General features: G+C 42.8%; 1 protein-coding gene and 2 pseudogenes across 1 annotated transcript in view; 2 read left to right on the plus strand and 1 right to left on the minus strand.

Annotated features, from left to right (window-relative positions):
• Nucleotides 1-18648, plus strand: part of LOC128091488 (ATPase family AAA domain-containing protein 2-like) — a 41768-nt gene that overhangs the window by 3613 nt on the left and 19507 nt on the right. The window lies entirely within an intron of this gene.
• LOC128091489 (ATPase family AAA domain-containing protein 2-like) overlaps nucleotides 1-18648 on the plus strand; it is a 37997-nt pseudogene that overhangs the window by 2530 nt on the left and 16819 nt on the right.
• Nucleotides 59-4885, minus strand: LOC128091487 (protein N-terminal glutamine amidohydrolase-like; annotated as a pseudogene).

Below are 18648 nucleotides of genomic sequence, written 5' to 3' on the forward strand. Positions count from 1 at the left end.
GAGGTTCAACAAGGCCAAATGCCGGGTCCTGCACTTCGGCCACAAAAACCCCAGGCGACGCTACAGGCTTGGGGCGGTGTGGCTGGAGGACTGCGTAGAGGAAATGGACCTGGGGGTATTGACTGATGCTCGGCTGAACATGAGCCGACAGTGTGCCCAGGTGGCCAAGAAGGCCAAGGGCATCCTGGCTTGCATCAGAAACAGTGTTGCAAGCAGGAGCAGAGAGGTGATTGTTCCCCTATATTCAGCACTGGTGAGGCCGCACCTCGAGTACTGTGTCCAGTTTTGGGCCCCTCACTGCAAGAAAGATATTGAGGCCCTGGAACGTGTTCAAAGGAGGGCAACAAAGCTGGTGGGGGGTCTGGAACACAGGCCATATGAGGAGAGGCTGAAGGAGCTGGGAATGTTCAGCCTGGAGAAGAGGAGGCTCAGGGGAGACTTCATTGCTCTCTATAACTTCCTGAAGGGAGGCTGCAGTGAGCTGGGGGTCGGCCTCTTCTCTCGTGTCATTAGTGATAGGACCAGAGGGAATGGCTTCAAGCTACGGCAGGGGAGATTCAGGCTGGACATTAGGAAGTATTACTTGTCAGAAAGGGTGGTCAGGCACTGGAATGGACTGCCCAGGGAGGTGGTGGAGTCAGCGAGCCTGGGGGTGTTCAAGGAAAGGCTGGATGTTGTGTTGAGGGACATGGTTTAGTGGGAGCTATTGGGAATAGGTGAACGGTTGGACTGGATGATCTTTTAGGTCTTTTCCAACCTTGGTGATTCTATGATTCTATGAACTCTGTCATCTTACCAGCAGTTTCAATGCAAGGGTATGAAGGAGGAGGTTTCTGCCATTTCCCATTTGCATCCTTCATATGAGATCTGTCTGAAGCAAATGTCTTCAAGTACAAATCTGCTCAAATCATTCTGATCTTCCTAAACAATAATAATGAAAAACATCAAATAAATAAATAAATAAATAAATAATATTGAAATGGTGAAAAATTGTATCAAATGATGTGTGCATGTAATACCACTGTCACATATTTGTTAGTCATAGTTATTAATTAGGCATTCTGAATAAGAGCTCTTCTTCCTCTTGAACAGCATTAATTTAGTTAAACACTTAACTCACAAACACTGTGCCAAGCAGCAAACTAGCTCCCAAGAAACTAGAGCAGGGAAGAGAAGGGCTTACGATAACTAAAAGATGGCAACCCCTAGGTAAAGAGCTTTAGAGACATAACGCAGTGCATTTAGCTTCCTGAAATATAGCAGAAACTTCTGTCGCTGTCTATCCACAGACAGAACTTCAACTTAAGTCTCCAGGAAATACCATCCGTGGTCTTTATTTTTTTTGTCAGCACCTGTGCAACTCTGGATGAAGGCTGTCATCCGGCCTCAAGGCCTCCGCGCTGTACATCTCAAAAGGACACGGAAATGGCAACACAGTGTCAAGGTCATGAACGAAGTTCTGCTCTCCACCCGGAACGTGAAGTAGGATAACATGGCAGTCCTGAGAAGAAGAATTTCATCGTTTAAACAGCTGTTTATCAGAAACTGAAAGAGAGAGGGGAAAAAAAAAATTCTCCTAAAAGCAGAAGCTACAGCTCCTTTCCTTTACATCATTTCTGTCCTTGAAATTTAGGCCCAGACATCTCTGCCACCAGAAGAGAGGATTCCTAATGGCACCTCACCCTTGTTACTCTTCAGTAAACCTTGGTATTCTTCCCATTTCTTTACGGTCTCCTTTGATTTAAGCCTGGACAGCCAAACCAAAGCTAAACTATTCCTTATACCAGCTATTGTATTCCTTAACACATAAGTAACACAGGCACGGCGGAGGCTTAGAGAAACTGGAGTTATTTACCTTGTTCATTACGCTGCAGCTTTCCAAAGCGAAACTGAAGGTAGTTGGCAGTTTACTACAGAGAACACTAAATCCACTCACAAAAAGTTTGCAGCTCTGTCTTTTGACACTCGAGCACAACCCTAAGCAAAGAAGACTGAGAAATGAATGAATAAGATCTCGGGCAAGCTATTTTCACAGACCAATTTACCTATGCAACTCTATGCAAAAACAACATTTAGAAAAGTCTGTTACAAAGTACATGAAAAAATTAACTACGAGCTTTACAAAAACTCCATCTGAGCTCAGGCTGATTTGGGCTGCTGCCCGGTTCAGCGATCAACCCTCCTTTTTAAAAGACAAGCTTTTATAAGCAAATGCTAGTGCCAACTATTTCTTCCCTGCATAACATGGGCTGTGTAAGATCTAAGATTTCTGTAGCCAGAATTTTCTACGTTTAAAGTCCCATGCAAATCCCTTTTTAGTAAGTACTGGGGAATTTATTCTTCTAGGGTTCATCTCAACCTGTGTCGAGAGAGACATCCACTCAGCAATATGGAGGAGTTACACAAGTCTGAGACTAAACCCATCCACTCTCAGCTACCTAGGGCTCATATTCAACACAAGCAAATTTGCTCAAAGCTAGGGTTGTGATTACGTGTACTTATGGAAATATCGCTACTGCAAGACTATGGAAGGTATTTGCAGACTTTTTGCAGATATTTTGTGGTCATTATTATTTTATAGCTGTGCAGTATCAACAATCAAATTTGAACTGCTAAAGGATGGAATGAAAATACATCTGCTCTGAAGACAAAATTCTCTGTTTTTCTGGTTTCATCATTATTGCCATCAGTGACCAAAAGGATACGGCCAAAACTGCACAGGCTCTGAGTCCTCCTTGAGGAAGACAGCAAATCAAGGAGCCTTCCAGTACCTAAAGGGAGCCTATAAGCAGGAGGGGAATCAACTCTTTGAAAGGGTAGATAACTGCAGGACAAGGAGAAATGGTTTGAAGTCGAAGGAGGGAAGATTTAGGTTGGATGTCAGGGGGAAGTTCTTCGCTATGAGAGTGGTGAGGTGCTGGAACAGGCTGCCCAGAGAGGTTGTGGATGCCCCGTCCCTGGAGGTGTTCAAGGCCAGGTAGGATGAGGCAGCCTGGTCTAGTATTAAACATGGATGCTGGTGGCCCTGCCTGTGGCAGGGGGTTGGAACTTGATGATCCTTGAGGTCCCTTCCCACCCAGGCCATTCTGTGAAATGCCACAGTCCACGGAAACATCAGAAATATTTTCGGAGAGAATTAATGATTCTGCAATTGCAGTTAGGAAGCTTGCAGATATCTTTTGCTAAATTTCAGAAACACACAGCCACACAAAACGGAGAGGATTTTTTAGTGGAATAACTCTGTAATGTTGCATAGGTGAAAGAGATTCCATAGAGGCTAAACTGCATTCACAATCAAACTACACTCCAAAGACACCACTGAAGGGCAGTTTAAATGCCGAATCTTGAAGACAGGTAATGCTTACGTTTTTCAATCCTAGATCAACCCTATGTAGGTATTTACATCCATCTTTTACTTACAAATACAGACTTCTACTACAGATTCTACAGAGCTGGTGGCCCCAACAAATCCAGATGGTAATTTTCACAGATTTGTTATACACTCTTACCAAAGTTAAGGTCAGTCATTTGAAGATTTCTGTCTCACTGTTATTTTCCTACAAGCCATAAAAAGGAACACTGGACTTTGGCTCTTAATGGATCTGCTGCAGAAAAATAATAAACGCTGATGCAGAACTATGGAATGTCTGAAGCTGCAGGGACCTCAGTGTCCATGTGGCACAACCCCTGCTCCAGCAGGGACACCCAGAGCAGGATGCACAGGTCCACATCCAAGAGACTTTTGGAGATCTCTAAGGAGGAGACTCCACAGCCTCTGGGCAAGCTGTGCCAGTAGTCATCTGTCTGCACACTGAAAAAGTATTTTACTGATACACAGACGTTACAGAAAATGTGGATAACACTGCCCACACATGGCTGTGCAAACGTCAATTATCAAACATGCTATCAAATACCCAAAAAAATAAAGAAAACAAAAAGCCTTACCCAGACAACAGGTTCATCTCCATGCCCTGATTTCTGTTTCCAGAGTGGAATCTGAAAGTTAAGTGATTTGAAATGAAACACTGCAGCTCTGTACAGATGAATCTCAACGATCCACTGCATTGCCTTCTCTCACTGCTGCAGGCAGAACAGTTTTGCTAGCTCCTATCTCTTAGGAGCATCGGATACTATTCTGAACCATACTATCTCATCACTCCTCTCAACTTCCAGGTGACAAGGCAGGGTTTCCCCACCACCTACAGGGACACCACGCTTCTCCCCTTTAGCCCAAGCACATCAGACAACCACATCTCACAGCGGGAGCTCTGAACACACCTGATCCTGGATTCTGAAGGGCCGTAGGGCCACGTCCCCCCAGGGCAGCCAGGGCTTGGAATGCCAGGGGTCACATCTCCACTGCGCTGGGCAGTGGCTTCAAGGCTGCGGTGTAAGGGTGCGGGGGAGCACCCAGGCGGGGCTTCACGGCCTCCGCCGCATTCAGACCGCGACCGCTCACCATCCTCCTATCGCTGCATATGAAAACAGCATAGAACTCTTCCAGAGGGTAGCGATCCTGGCTCCTGATGTACTCGCAGAGCTTCCACACGTTCTCTTCGCTGTAAAACACCAAGGGCGGGATTTTTACTCCTCCTTCCCACATTCCCAACAGACTCAATTCCTCTGGGGGAGGCTCCCCACCTTACGCGGCCCCACCGCCGCACACCAGCGTTGCCTCAGGGCCCACACCGTGCTACGCCCGCCGCCATCCTGCGACCACCTCCCGTCCTCGGGGCCTTTCCCGGCTCTCCCCTTACCAATAGCAGCCGGTGTAGACACAGGCAGCTCGGGGAGGCACCGCCGCAGAGTACGAAGGCGGAGACGGCCGCTCCACGGCCCGGCCCACCCGGCGGCACAGCGCCCGCCCCCTGCTGGCAGCCGCGCCCCCCTGCTAGCGGAGCGCGTCGTTTAGCCAATCCCGTGGCGCCCGAGTGGCGCGCGGCGGCGTTTCCGCGCCGAAACTCAAATGGACGCAGCGCGACGCACGTGTCCTTCCGCTAGGCGGGCTGGGACTCGCGGCCGGAGGAAAAAAGAGGCCGCGGGCAGAGCGAACCCAGAGAGCCTCCGAAAACGCGGGGAGCGGAGCGGCGGCGTGCCGGCGGCGAGGCCGTTCTCGGGCGGCGAGGGGGTGGGTGAGGTGTCAGGAAGCCGTCGTGGTGCTGGAAACCTTGAAGTTTTCTCCTGAGTAAGGTTTACTTTTAGGTCGATGTAGAGATACTCGATGCAGCAGTTACAACTGGCATACTTCAGCTTAAGTGAACTTTGTGTCTTTGGAAGGGAGATTTCACAAGCGATGTTATTTAGCAATAACTCCTTGTACTTAAAACTTTGATTCTCCTGTGAAAGTGCTGTATGTTTGGGGTGGTGGAACGCAGTTGCCCTGCAAAGACAAGGGTGCTGCAGCACTGTTTGCCCAGAACTGAAGCCAAACACATATTCCTGTTAGGTGTAAATACACATTGTATGAACACGTGTAACTGGCCATGCAACAGCAGAGAGAGAGACAGACCGCAGCACTCGGAGGACTGTAAACGGTCCATGCAGCATGCTTCTTTTCCCTCTGGCTGATCAGGGTGAAAACCCATTTTTGAGCAAAGGGGTGAGCCCACGTGCGACACAGATCCTTGCAGCATTTGTTCTTGTACACTACATACATCTGTAGCTTCTCCCAGGTCTCCCAAGCAGCTGGATGTGAAGCCCAAAGGTGCCCAGCCTTGGCCCAGCTGCTGGTACTCAGACCCCTCTGCACATACGTGGGTGCACCATGCCACTGGCCCCAGACAAGCCAGTGACTGACCCTGAATTGACCTGCTCTCCCAGTTGACGCGCACCCAGGGTTCTGGTAGCAGGCCCAGATCTATGGTCTCCAGCAGCTGTCCCCCAGCACAGCAGTTGCTGTAAACACCCTGGTGTCTATTATCTGGTCCACAGTTGTGGCTGCTGCATACCTTGTTTCAAAACTCTCCTCCTGCTTGCCAACTATGCAGAATGGTAGTTGGTGCTGGCGTGTGCTGAGGTACGCACCCATGTGCAGTGTGGGTGTGCTCCAGGCTCCACTTGCTGCCATTGAAGCTGCGTGGGCCTTAACGATAGATGTCCCCTTCTGTCACTGTTAGCACTTGTATACGTATGCATGAAGAGTATGCACTGAACACCTGGAGTCCTTTTTTGGGTCCTCAAGTACAAGAAATAGCAGGAGGTAGTTCACTGGAGGACCACCAAGGTGATGGGACTGGAGCACCTCTGCTGTGAGGAGAGATTGAGAGCTGGGCCTGCTCAGCCAGGAGGAGACTCAGGGGTATCTTATCAACATATATAAATATCTGGATGGACAGTGCAGTAAAAACAAAGCGAGGATCTTCCATTGGTGTCCAATGCCGGGACAAGAGGCCCGTGAGACATAGGAGGCTCCCCTTGACCACCAGTCAGTGCTTATGTGCTGTGTGGGTACCTGAGCACTGGCAGAGAGGTTGTGGTCTCTCCTTGGAGATGAGCCACCATGGTTGTTGGCACCCTGCTCTGGATAGCTCTGCTTGAGCAGGGGTTGGGCCGGATCCCTCTTGGACTCTTCACTCTGGGGACTAGAGCTAAATGAGAAGGTAGGACAGGCTGTGGTTATTGGCATCCCGTGAGCCCCATGCTGCTCTCAGCCAGTGACCGCTGTCCTGTCATTGTCTTGATCAAATGCTAACTGAAATGGCTCATAGTGAAGTTGGTGTGGAGAAGCAGAAGAATCTTATCTGTTTTCTTCCTTTCTTCGTGTGAAGCGTAGTTTGGCGTACTCTTAGTGAACCTCTATGTTGTAACCAGGATGAGCCCCTTTTCAGGGTCATCACAGCATCAACGTGGCAATCATCCTTGCTGGGGTAGCAGTGTGAAGGTCCATGGCAATAACAAGGCTTCTAAGCTTTGAGAGCTTTGTTCTTATTTTTCGGTGGGTGGACAGAGCTCATAATGGAAGTACTTGGCAAGGTGTGTGAGACTTTTCAGACACACAAACGTGGAAGAGGTCACTGTGTCAGATTGGTTCTTTTGGCTCCCTTTGCTTTTCTGTGGATGAGGGAAGCCCTTTGGGATATCTGTGTTGCAGTGCAGTCATAAGTGGAGCAGAGATAGGAGAAAAAAATCTAAATACGTTTTAATTTTAGGATATACAGTGTTTCATAAGCTAGACTGTTTCTCAGAACCAATTTTGAAATTGAAAATGTGGGTTGTTTGTTGGTTGTTTTTTTTGTCAAATAGTATGTTTTGGTAAAAGGCTTTGCTGGAATGTTGTTTTTTCTACTGCAGATATTAACCTTACGTTATCCACAAGAAGTTGATGGACAGAGGAGAGCTTTAACTGTGAAAGCTACTCATTTTCTGAATTGTTTTATTGGGCTCAGTGTCTACCTGCCATTGGTCACCCCACTATCAAGACAGAGGGTTAAAGAATTAACTTGTGTAAACGAGGTAGAGTTTCTTTCTCAGATGAATAAATAGGATTCCAATAAACGTATTCTTATTTCCTTCTTTTCATAGAGATTTTCCTCTGGCGAAATGGAATGTTTCCATGGACACTGTTTAAGACCAATAAGAAAAAACATCGCTGTGCATTCAGATTCCAGCTTTGAGACAAGTATGGAAATACTGAGTGAAAATGTAAATAGGAGACACTTTGGAAGGTACTGTATTTATATACACTTAATCTGTGTTCAGCGTATAGTGAAAAACAAGAGGGCAAGCACACCTAGTGAGTCTTGTAATGATAAGTCTACAGGTAAGAATCTGTAGAGCTCTCTGGGTATGTTAATATCACTATCAGTCCTTTGAGGCAGAAGGAAAGTCTTCTGCTTGTCCAGAAACCACGCATCCTTTCCAAGCTTTTTGGAGGTCTCTCTTCCACTTTGGTTCATGAGATATAGTTGATATTTTGAGATTTCAAGATGAGCACGTGTAGTGGAAATGCTAAGTCACAGCCTGAACCAGTGATTGAGCTCCTGATGGGAAGGCAGGGCCAACCCAGGGGGACTCAGCTGTGTGCAGTGTAGCTGAGTGACCAGAAGGGGTGGAACCAGGTCCACCCCTTCCCAGACCTCATTGAAGGGTTGGCAGTGGAGGCAAGGATATCTCACTGGAGATCCCTTTGTACCTGAGGCTTTCCAGAGGTAAGCAGCTTTATTTCCTTCATGTTTGTGTCCACAGTTGCTGCGCTGGGGCTTGTTCTCATTTGCTGTAGCCAAAGAATTTGCCATCCTGATATTATTGCTGTACTTTCTATCCCATTATAGCATTACAGCACGTTAGGAAGTGTATGTTTGTATAGAACTGTGAGCATCTGTTACGTGACAGATTTGGGATCTGAATCCTGCATGTAGATTAAAGGCTTTTCTTTGTGTACTGGATTATAAAGGTGGTGAAGTTCCCAATTCTTAATGGGGCTGATACGGTAACTTTTTTCTCCCTACTTTATTCTCTCTTAAGGTAGGCAATTGACAAAGACAAAATCTGACCTGAAAAAAGAAGAACATAAGGAAGGTAAGCAGTTGTAATTCACTAGGATTCTTATTTGAATTGTTCACTTTGTCTATTTCACTTGGCCCCGGAACTTTTGAAACTCATCAGCCAAAATTAATATGTTTCAAAGACAATGAATTTCCTATGGGCTTTATGTAAATAGGAAGATATTCTTCCTGGGCTTTCAAGGAATTAATAGAATGCAGCACGAATTCCAGCTAGTTCTTAAGCATTGAGGAATCTGATCCTTACCTCAGGTTTCTCTTTTGCATGGGGTTTCTGTAGTCTGCAGGACACAAAATACTTGACAATTGTTCTGGCAAATAGGTGGGACTACTACAGTATCACAATATATCTAATTTAAAGAGCAGCTTGGTCAGGAGATGCACAAATCCACTGATGGTTGGAAGGTTTCACTGACGTTCATGGGTTTGACTTAGAACCAAACTGCAGAGCTGAAGAAAGCAGCACTTGGTGCAGAGAGATCACTGTCTGACACCTGGCAAAATCCGCGAGATCTGTGCAGTGTCCTACCAGCTACTGGCTAAAGCAGAGCAAGTGCCTGAAACAGAGCATTTCACATGCTGTTGTTCATGTGCCGATTGTAAAAGTATGTTATTAGCAGGTCCACACTTGTCAATGCTAACTATGAAACTAAGATCAAGGCGTAGCTGCCATCATACTAAGACTGTGGTGTAGCTGTTACCTGCCCAGTGTCCTCTGGTCAATGTTTCAATGACAGTGCAAGTAACAAACTTGTGAAAAAGGATGTACTATGTTAAATGCTAGGCAGGCTTTCAAAGAAAGCAGGAGCTGGAGTTTTCCAGCATTTGGATGTATATCTTGAAGTAGTTCTTATTTACATTATTTCATAACAGTTCTTAAGCTGTTGTGTCATGATGTAGAAAGCAAAAATGATCCATGCTTACACAGGGTCACGAAACACTTGCATCCTAAGAAAAGGCTTGCCTTTTTTTTTTTTTAAACAATTTTTTTTAATGCTGTTAGATACTTAGATACATTTTAGATGGATGGAGCAAAACACTTTGGAGAAATATTTGTAGTTTTCTCTACTGGAAGTTTCAGTAATGAAGTTTTTGTACAGGTCATCCTTTTAAGTAGACTTCGTGTTCCAAACAAGCACTAAGCAGAGTGCTGTGCTGATGACAAAAACTTCTGTATTTAAAGAAAAAAAATCCACTTCAGGTTTTCTGTTTGCTTGCTTTTACATTTTAGAAGAACAATTATGAAAGAAGGGGAATCGCATCTTTACTGTCTCAAAATGTTTCACATATTTACTGTATTTCAGTCACAAGGACACTGAAAATGAGAGCTGATGCAAAAGCTGTCAAACAAATCCATGAAGAAAATGGGGATTTGGAGGTCCGACGAAGCCGTTACGCTGCTACAAATCAGTCTGTTCTCTTTGGTGCACTTATAACAAAGTAAGTGTTCTTTCCTTGCTGACCTACTAAATGAGCCTTATTAGCAGGCTTTCATGCCATGACACAGTACTGCCTATGGACTTTGTCTTTCTCTTGACAGCAGAGAGTGGTATGGGATGAGGAATCTTCGTGCTCTTAGTGCCTTTTGCATGTGGGTTCCGTGCTTTTCTGTGTTGTCTTCTGACCAAAACTGGTAGCTTTGCATTGCAATTTTCCTTAGATTTAACATTCCGTTTTCAATAGTTTCCTTAGTATCAGATGTCTTCATTTCTAGCAAACTTTCATACTTCACTCTCAGGTAAGATACTAAGAGAAGTTTGATACAGCCAAAGTGAAATAATGTAGCAACTCTGCATTTTTAGCTGTGGCTTTTCTCTGGTTCTGGAGCTCAAGTTGGTGCTGTTATCTAAAAGATTCGCACAATGTGACAGCAGCAGGGATTATTTTTCCTGCACATATAATTATGGAAGAACAAGAAACATAGATTATAGTTACAGGAGGAATAAGCAGCTCGTGTCAGTTAAGCAGAGATGACTGGTAGTTTTTAACAGTACTCAAGCTGCTCTGCGTGGTTGTAATGCTATCAGAATTTCTTTATCATGGTCCTGCTATGGTCTTCAGAATTCTTACTTTCCTCCTGCATTCATATACGTTTTTTAAATTGTGCTCAGCAAGAGGGAAAATCTGCAAGCAGTGCATGTTGGCACATCCTCAAATACTTGTACTTCAATCTGTGTAAAATAAATAAATAAAAATAAACATTTGATACTATTTTTTTTTCTTAATATTTAAGAACTCAGCTTGGTGTCCGTGACTTCTGACTTGTGCATGCCATATTAAAATGTTGTACTGAAGCTGTGTTCCATTTTAACTTTTTTGGGTACTTGCCTATCTCCATTCTTACACGTCAACTTTTCGTCTTAGTACTGCAGAAGCAGCGTTGCAAAAGATGGATGACATGGAGAAGATGCGTTGACGCCATAAAAAGGGCTTGGAAGACTTTGGGGTGTTCAGCAATGCTGAAGTAAATACTCACTTATTTTATCATTTTTGCATAAGTTGAATATTTTGCATAGGCAAGTAATTCAGTAGTAATTTTAATGTAGCTGAAATAAGTTTCTTCCAAAGAATTCATTACTGGTTAAGGATGATACATTTTCTGCAATGCAATATTGTGCATTTTAGCTCTCTAAGCAGAACTTTTGATATGGTACTACAGACATCCTTTAGGAGTGGAAGAAATACCTTCTGCAGAAGATGTACTTTAACAGCTTAGTGTTACCTCACGTCTTATAATACAGTTTCTCAACTGGCTTACGGTTTTGGAATGGAGTTAAAAATCCATTTGAAACAAGATCCAGTCAAACAAATACTTGTTTCAGGGCTTGAGTTTTTACTCCAAGTCTTATTAAAAGTTCTGGTTGAGAACTGAATTCACAAAGACTACCTGATGCTTTCCATCCCATTTGTGTAATTTAGCTGTTTTTTCTTCATTCCTTAATCTTCTTTCTCATCGTGTTCAAGAACACTTATAGTTGGCAAATTTAACAAAAGGCAATGGATGGTTTCTGTGTTTCTTCTCAGGATCTTGATGCCCTTTAAATTCAACACTGTCAAAGTTGTATGCCGCATTTACTCTTAGTTTTTCTCTATTAGATTACAAATGTCTGCTGTGCGTTTGAACTATAGGCACATAGACTATTAAGATGTTTAAAATTTGCCTTTGGATTTTGTTTAGATCTGAATTCCTTTTTATTTCCCTCAAGTTACAGAGTGGTAGAGGTTAGAAAGGACCCCCGGAGGTCAGAGTTCCAATCCCCCTCCTCAAGGCGCAGGTTGCCTAGGAGCGCAGAACGTCAACGCAGGTGTCCGCAGTACCTGGTGTAACATCTCTCACCTGCCTCTGAGCTATTTTGGTGTTGGTTGTGGTGTTTTTGGTTTTATTTCTTAGTGTTGCTAGAAGTTGTTTCTTTTTCCTTGATTCTGCCACGCTGTTGGGTTATTGGCTAATACACGCAGTTGTGTATCCAGGTAAGTGTTTAACCTCCTCAAGTGCGCCCTGGCATAGTACAGAAATTTTTGTTACAAATTGTAGATGTCATAATCATGATCCTGTTCACTCTCCCTGTGTGTTAATGTATTTTTGTGTGTATATTGTCCTCTGATGATGTTATTGTGTAGGCAGCAGGCATGCGTTTTTCTGCACTTTTGTGACTGATCTTTCTTGTTGCTTTTCATTAGGAAAACCTTGATATGTATTCCTGTGAAAAGAAGGAAATTGGAGGAGGTGATGTACCTGACAATCAACAAGAGCTTGAAGGTTAGTTCTGTTTTCAATTTTTCTTTACCATGTCCTAGCCAGAAGCCTCATTTTCATGGTTTTGAGCAGCATGGAAAGAAATTTTGGGAAGTAAACTAGGCTGCCAGAGGCGTATGAGAATCTCCTCGCAAGTGCGAAGATCAGCTGGGCAGAACTTGGTGTTATCTGTTTTTGTACTTTAGCAGGTAGTCTATGGAAGCTGCTTTGGGGCCTGTAATAAGGAGCTTACTGAGTGTGAAATGAGATGAATGAGGTTAAGTCACAAAAGACCACGTTAACTTGGAAGTGCTGGGAAAACTTGAAGTTTTTAAGAGGAAAATGGTGACGAAGGCAGTAAGTTAGATGATCCCTGTGGGAACTTTCTAAATGAAAAAGAGTGGAGACAGAACCCAAGCAAAGCTTTGCCACTAACTACCAGAAGCTCAGAGAAGATCAGGGATGTGCAGTGGCAGGGAGGAAACCAAGGGAAGGATTTGATGATGATGGGGCCTGGGCACAGCTGGAACTTGGGAGCTAGATTGTTTGTTCTTCCCACTGCAGATTATTAAAACTTCTTGTCAGGAAACACTTGATGGAAATAACAAGTAACAACTTTCTGAACTAGCTGTTTTCATAGGAGCAGCATTTTAGCTAAGCAAGGTGACAGACTTTTGTTATTAAACAGTATGATGACAAGTCACCTAACAGTTTCTGAGAGGACTGAACAATTTCCATATTGTATGCTTGTTTTGGATTAGGAATTTCTGAAATATGTGTTGCATGAATTTGTCTTAAGACTTTCCAGGTCTGCTGTATCATGTAGGTGATGGTAACAGTAAAAGCTACAGGCACCTGTGTAGCGCATGCTGGTTTTAGGACTGTTTGCAACTATACCTAACAATTTAATATCACATTGTGGTGCAGTAGCGTCATCGGAAGAAATTGAGGGTAAAGAAGATGGTGGTGCTGAAGATAATCAAAAGCGTTATGAGCTCCGACAGAGGAAAACTGTTGTGCCCTACCAAGCTCCTTTGGAAAGTAGGTTATGTGCATGGTTTCTTTGAAGAGTTTATTTCTTGCACAGAAGTGAAATAGATATCTAGTTACCCGTCATTCCGTTTAATGCTGTGCCTTCATTCTGCAAGTAAATTCTGGGCTTGTCAGATGCATGTGTCCTGTGCACGTTATATTTCTATGCTGAGGCTCACTTGCTGATGTTTTTTCATTTGCTTTGCTATATTGCATTTGCAGCACTATTGCTGACTGCTACAGTGAGGCTCCAGAATTTCTTCTGCTTTGTGCTCCCGGTGCTTCTTTTGATATGTAATGTAGAGTTTATATTACCAGTTTTCCTTCAATGTACTGTACTTTCTATCTGGGAACTTTCTGATTTTTAAGTTAGGGGAATAAAGAAGAAAATTAAAAATCAAGGGTGACCCATCTGTCCTTGAAGTAATAGTAATCGTCCTTAGAGTTGGATGGGACCTTTAAAGGTCATCTTGTCCAGCTCCCCTGCAATGAACAGGGAGATGCACAGCTAGATCAAGTTGCCTAAGTCCTAATCCAGCCTCGCCTCGAAAGGCTCCAGGGATGTGGCACCAACCACTGGTGTGCTCTGGGCAACCTTATTTCGTTGCCTCACCGCCCTCACTGTAATGAAACAGGCTTGATAGTCTTGCTTCTATGGCTTTCAAGTCTCCTTAAAGGCAGGTATGTGTTTGCATTTCTACGGTGCACTGATGAAAAACAAGACCAAAACACTTGAAATTTCCTCTGGAATTAGAAATGGATGAAACATGACACTTTCTGAATCTTTTCCTATTTTACTCTCTCAGATATGTTACCTCTTTTTTTTTTTTTTTTAAACTTTGTCTTCAACAGGACCGAGACAATGCAAGATTCTCCTTCCCAGCCCACGGAAACAGCCTAACAGGTTGGTGCACAGCTAGTGATAATTGACATTTATTTGTAGTGTTTTCAGTCCTGTTACTTCATCAGCTTTAAAGGGTTTTCAGTTTGTTGGTGGTTACAGGGTAACCTTATGATTATCGCTGTGGTAATCTAAGCCTATAAAGGAAACCAACTTTGGATAGGAGGAGGTGGGTATTTCCTGGATTTTTAAAAATACAGTATTTTGGATCACTGATTGGATGGGTATGGAGGCCATGCCTGAGGCTGTGTCATTGAAATTCTTTTGTTCTGAAACTGAAGCCAGAATCTCCCTCTGAAATCTTTCGTCTTGAAATTTTTTTGTTGAGGATTATTGAGGTGAAATTATGAAGTTGAAGGATAAGTTCATTAGACTTAGAAGGGAAGGCTTTATGAAAGAGTTTGTAGAATTTTTAGCCACTCAACTACTGGTTTCCTATTGAAATCACTTAATGTTTCTGTACGAAGCTTACCTTCAACAAGAAAAATTCCTCATGAAGTGATAAATTGCCATAGTAATGATGAAGGCTTCTTAGGTTCTGTAAGCAGTTAAAGCACAGAGGATGCTGTTGGTGGGCACATTAGGAATGTTTTGTTCAGCATTCCTGAAAATAGATGGTCAGGGAAGGGTTTTTTGAAGCCTAACGTACATCAGTGAAAAGGGGTAATCTTTCGCAGAGAGGATAATCAGAGCTAAATGTGTAAGTGTGCCAGGTTGATTGGACAAAATGAGCAGTTTGTTCATGAACTTTCTTGGTAAAATAGAAACGTTTTAGAGGAAAAAAAAATTAATTTTGCTGTTCTGAGGAAAATAATGTAACGTGCTTTTGAAATCAGATTGTTAAAAAGCACACTGAACTGGAAAGTTAATGGATCGTGGAGAGTGAGTTTTGAGACAGAGTAGACAGCAAGCAGTGTCAAATATTGAGAGAATTCTATTTGTTTTTTAACCTTTTGTTTAAATGCTTGCAGACCGAGACGTGCAGCCCACAGTGCTGATTCCTCACAGTCTTCCTTATCATCCCCTTCCTTGTCACCCTCATGTGATGAGGAGGAGAGCGTTGAGAGGCGTCGGAGGCACAGCCAAAACAGGATCAAAAGGTTACTGTATTAGGAGAACATGGGAGGGATGAATCTATTTGAGCAAATAGCATCTCCCTAACTGTGGAGAGTTATCCTCTTAGTCTTGGATAGTTACTAAGTGGCGATTGTATTTAATCACACCTCTTGATTGTAACCAAACATTTTAAACCGGAGTTTTTAGAAATTAATTACTTATAAGCAGTTTGATTGTGAAGAGAGAATGGGGGGAGGAACACTTACTTATATTTTTTCTAGGTAAAATCCGACTTCTGCAATTCTCAGTAGCTTGTCCAGAGAGAAAGCCACCATATCTAACAATTTGATAAACCTAGGAAGTGACAAAGGTTTCATTTCTTATACAACTATCTTAATAAATGCACACACACACGAAAAAAGTCTTCAGCCAGATGTCTTTCAGACTGGTATGCTTTCTGATATGCAAACTACTTGGGAATGACCACTGGTGGGAGGCTTTTCATAATGCTAATTTACACTGAAATGTGTCCCTTTGGAGTGTAATTTTTTTTTTTTTAGTGTAGAATCAAAAAAACTTTGAAAGCAGTCAGTGTATTTTTGGGGTTTTTTCGTCACAAAAGTGAAGATGTGTTCATTGTTTCTATATGTGGAGTTGCTGGTTCTAAAGTTGTAGTCAGGTTTGTGCCATCTTGGCTGGCACGGATGCTCACACGTGCTTAAAAAAACAAAACCAAACAAAACAACCCACTGTCTCAGATGAATGTCTGGAGTGACCATTTTCTGTTCTTTACTCATGGATGTTAACAAGTGTGTGACCTCAAATGAATATTAGCTCTTTAAGAAGTTTATGTTAATTAATAAAATCTGAAATAAGGCAGCTTTTTCTTTGTCCTTAATTGAAATCAGGTGTCTTCCAGTAAACCTTGAGGAGAATGAGCTGCAGGGAGTTGGCAGGGATGGAGTGAAAACTGGGAAAAGCCTGCCTGATGTTGATCCAGTGCAAATCGATAGTTCGGTGAGTGGTTTAATTTGCTGCGTCGGTGTTTGTGAAGGCTTTCAGGAATGGGCCATCTGCAGCTATGCTTGATGGTTTTCTGTCAAGCAACTTCAGCAACAGCCCAGAACATTTCCTTGTTGCTGATGTATAACTTTTGGTGACACCTTCATCCAAATTGCTAACTTTGTTAACAACGTGTGTTCTGTTGAATTGATCTTCAGGTGGGATTTGATGCCGTGGGTGGTCTTTCTGACCACATTGCAGCTTTAAAAGAGATGGTCTTTTTCCCCCTGCTTTATCCGGAGGTGTTTGAGAGATTCAAAATTCAGCCTCCAAGGTAACTGATAGAAACTATTCATTGTAAGTTAACTGTTTTCAGGAGAATATTCAGCCGAGTTATCAATGTTTCCTTGCTTCTTGGCAACAGTGAGGGGTTGTTTCAGTAGGAGTAAAAAATAATTTCCTTAAAATGGATGGAGTCCAGAGCGTGCATACATGTAGCTTCCAAACATAAGCAGTGCCTTGTCGTGCATAAAAATTTCTTGTCTGCAGGTTGGAAATTATGTGAAAGGAGAATGTATTTCCAAAGTGTCTTAGTGTTATAAAGTTGGGTTGGGGTGTTTTTTTGTTTTGAGTTTTAAGTACGAGTTGGCTTGGTAAGTTTGTAAGGAGGAGCAGATCGTCTAATGGAAGTCATTTGTGATTTGGTTCTTGGAAGTCTGCTTCTCTTTATCACCTTTTATGAAGTCCTCAGGTATCATCACTTGTAATGCTTGTTACAGCAAGAATGTTGTGGTGTTTGTTGTGCTTGGGATAAAGTCAGAAGCTGTCCATTTCTTACGTAGCTAATCTTGTCAATTATGAAATTGGGTTATTAGATTGATTGATTATCCTTATATTTTTAGTAATCAAAACTCAGTCCTGGTATATGGAAACTAAGTTCAGATTATTTCCTTTCAGAAACTTTAGAAGTATGATTTAGAAGAAGAATGATGGAAAAAAAACCTTCCAGAGCCTTACTTCTTTATTCACTGAAATTCTTATTCAAACAGCAGCATATTTAGTGCTTTCTTAGCTGACGGTTATGTATATCTGAAAATGCAGAATACCCTTTTCTGTTTATTTTCTTAAATTTTCTATTCAGCATTAGACTTTCTCATTTTTCTGCAGCAGAAGATGGTCTATGAGGCTAAATCCTGTAACTTCAAGTTTTTTAAGAGAGAATTAAGTGCTTTACTAACAAGTCTTGATATCAAATCCATGCTTGTGTGAAAGCGAGAGCGTGGAGCGTATTGCTGAAGAGCAACCTGGTGATTCATCTGTTAACTCCTTCTGGGCAGAAGTTGCTTGTTTGACCCCAGTTTGCTCCAGTAACCTGTTTGTCTGCTAGCAGTTTTGGAAAGGTCCTTTTGGGGCAGTACGTACTCTTCTGCAGGTGTACATCTGAGATATCTGCATTATTCATTTATTTTGTTGCCTTGAGAAATGTTGTCGGAGCACAAAACTTCAGGTCCTGCCAGGACCTTAACCCAACTTTAACTATTTGTGTTGTCTTGTACGTGAAATGTTTTGGTTAGGTAAGAGGAGTTGTTTGTTCTAGGGATGATGGTTGTAATAGCTTCTCTTCACAATGGTTTTTTTTTTCCTATCTGAATCGTTTTTTATTGCAGAGGATGTCTCTTCTATGGACCACCAGGAACTGGAAAGACCCTGATTGCAAGAGCCCTTGCTAACGAGTGCAGCAACGGGAACAGGAGAGTGGCGTTTTTTATGAGGAAAGGTGCCGACTGCCTTAGTGAATGGGTCGGAGAGTCTGAAAGGCAGCTTCGTTTATTATTTGATCAGGTAAGATTGAAATATGCAGTATATTCCATTCCCAGTTGAAACTGTGATTTTTCTGTGATTAACATTATTAAGAGCATCCTCTTTTGGGTACTTTGTTAGGGTTGTTGGTGGCTTTTTTCCCCACTGAAATAGGAATGTCAGCGTTTGCTTTTTCAGTGCCTCCATAGTTTGGATCAGAGACTTGAAATGGGAAAAGATCAAAATGAGAAAAGCTTTCAAAGCAAAAAAATTTCCTCCCACCAGAACAGCCGCAGAGAAGGCTGCAAGAGGCAAGAGATGATGGCTTTAGATCAGAGGGAAACAGATGCTGTCTGAAAGCAGGGTTATTTAAATTCATAGAGGAGGCTTGCTTCCACAACCTGTAATTGAATTAAGTTCTGATTGTTCTTTATGGCTGCCAAATAGCTGTAGCAACTACTGGAATGAGTTGTTTCCTGTCACCTGGTCACGGTAGGTTGATGTAGACTGATGCTTTCTGTTACTTATGTCAGATACTCCAAGTCAATAAGTAGAGATCCCTGATGTTACTCTAAAAAAAATCTGGTTGCAGTGACATGCCAACCATAATGTCTTTCATG

The sequence above is a fragment of the Tympanuchus pallidicinctus genome, unplaced genomic scaffold (genome assembly GCF_026119805.1).
Source record: "Tympanuchus pallidicinctus isolate F22 unplaced genomic scaffold, pur_lepc_1.0 scaffold5, whole genome shotgun sequence".
Lineage (NCBI taxonomy): Eukaryota > Metazoa > Chordata > Aves > Galliformes > Phasianidae > Tympanuchus > Tympanuchus pallidicinctus.